Below are 1839 nucleotides of genomic sequence, written 5' to 3'. Positions count from 1 at the left end.
ATAGTTCACTGAACATTACTACATGTATGTTTTACTTATGTAACAGTTCACTGAACATTACTACATGTATGTTTTACTTATGTAACAGTTCACTGAACATTGCTACTGTATGTATGTTTTACTTATGTAACAGTTCACTGAACATTACTACATGTATGTTTTACTTATGTAACAGTTCACTGAACATTACTACACGTATTTATTATATTTTATTTTCCAGCTGAAGTTGAACAGATTTACGTGGTCAAGTTTGAAAGATCAATATCAAGACCTGTTTAATGTTTAACGCTTTGATTTTAGGTAAGTAAAATAGATTCTGTAGATAATGTCTTCGTTAATACCTTCTAGTGAAATCTGATTAATGTGATTCAGTTTAAGTAATAAAACAATGGGAAGTGTTAACTAGCTAACAGAATCACCTTGTTTGAAGATCTAACTATACTTTGACTGTAAATTTAAACTTCATAAACATTGTTTTGGTTTTAATAATGGATTTTTCCTTAATTCAGCTATGCAGATTTCGAAAATAATATTTTTTCTATCACATAAGGATTTTTTACAAATCAGGAAGAAAAAAAAACTGTTACTTAGATCAAATTATTATTTCATGTACCACAATGAACATTTTCTATTATTGTTTGGCAACAAAAATACAAACAAGCTGAAGAAAAGGGAAAAACATTGATGTCAAAGGAATGTGCATACACATTCATCCCGATTCTTTTTGTGAAGTCTGTATCTTTTCGTCTCAAAACTACGTGTTGTGGTCTTAATTTACATATTGTATCTGGAGCATCTTGTTTCAATGACCAGCAGTAATCAGCCATCATGCTGATGTTCCACCTTCCCTGGTACCTCCTCTACATTTCCCTGATGTCTTGATGAAACCGTTCCCCTTGTTCTTCACTGATGGCACCAAAAGGTTCAGGGAAATAGTCAATATGTGAATATAAAAAATGAACTTTCAAGCTCATATTACAACCCAACTCTTTGGAATTATCGAGCATGTTATTGACAATATTTTCGTAATTTGGGTCTTTGTTGTTTCCTAAAAATTTGTCAATAACATCTTTAAAGGCAATCCACGCTTCTTTTTCAATTTTCCTCATTGTTCTTTTGAATTATTCATCCAAAGTCAATTTCCTAATCTGAGGCCCAACAAAAATTACTTCTTTAATTTTGCTTCTGAAAGGGCTGGGAATTGCCCACATAGATACTTGAAACAGTCGCCATCTTTGTCTAAGGCCTTTACAAACAGCTTCATCAAGTCCAGTTTTGTGTGAAGTGGAGATAATAGGACTTTCTTTGCATCAACCAAACTTTCATGTTCAATCAATGTTTTTCGATCCTGGTATCAGGCTGATTCTGCATGGCCACTGCTTCTTTATCCAGTGCTGATTTCATGCTCTGCCATCCCATTCACACAAAAACATACAAAGGACTTTTAAGTATCGACAAAGTAGCCAACCATGTTCTTTGTATTTGACCTGATTAAGAAGCTTGAGATTTTCCTATGTTTCCTTCAAGTGAACCAAATGAGCCATAGGAACAGATGCCTATATGTTACCATTGTGAAGAAGAACACCTTTTAGACTTCTTCTGGAGGAATCAGTGAACAATCACCACTCACTTGGTTCATAGACTGCAGCTCCTAGCATTGGTATTAATTCAGCAATATTGTTGCTATAAACCAGTGAACTTTCTTGCAAAAAGTATGGTATAAACTCTTTCTCACGATTTCTGTACCAGTAAAATGATGTCCCTGGAGAAAGTCAGTTCTTAGCCTGAAGTCTGGACCTCAAAATCTCTGAAGAATCCTTTGGAAGGCCCAAATCTCTC

General features: G+C 34.2%; 1 long non-coding RNA gene across 1 annotated transcript in view; it reads left to right on the top strand.

Moving 5' to 3' along the window:
* Window positions 1-224: 224 nt before the first annotated feature.
* The window catches only part of LOC111084202, a 3736-nt gene continuing 2121 nt past the window's right edge, over window positions 225-1839 (top strand). The window contains exon 1 of the long non-coding RNA XR_002609443.1: window positions 225-300. This is a non-coding gene — a long non-coding RNA (uncharacterized LOC111084202). The remainder of the gene's footprint in view (window positions 301-1839) is intronic.

The sequence above is a fragment of the Limulus polyphemus genome, unplaced genomic scaffold, assembly GCF_000517525.1.
Source record: "Limulus polyphemus unplaced genomic scaffold, Limulus_polyphemus-2.1.2 Scaffold14583, whole genome shotgun sequence".
NCBI lineage: Eukaryota > Metazoa > Arthropoda > Merostomata > Xiphosura > Limulidae > Limulus > Limulus polyphemus.
Note: the sequence above shows the minus strand (reverse complement) of the source record. Positions and strands in the feature narration are given on the sequence as shown.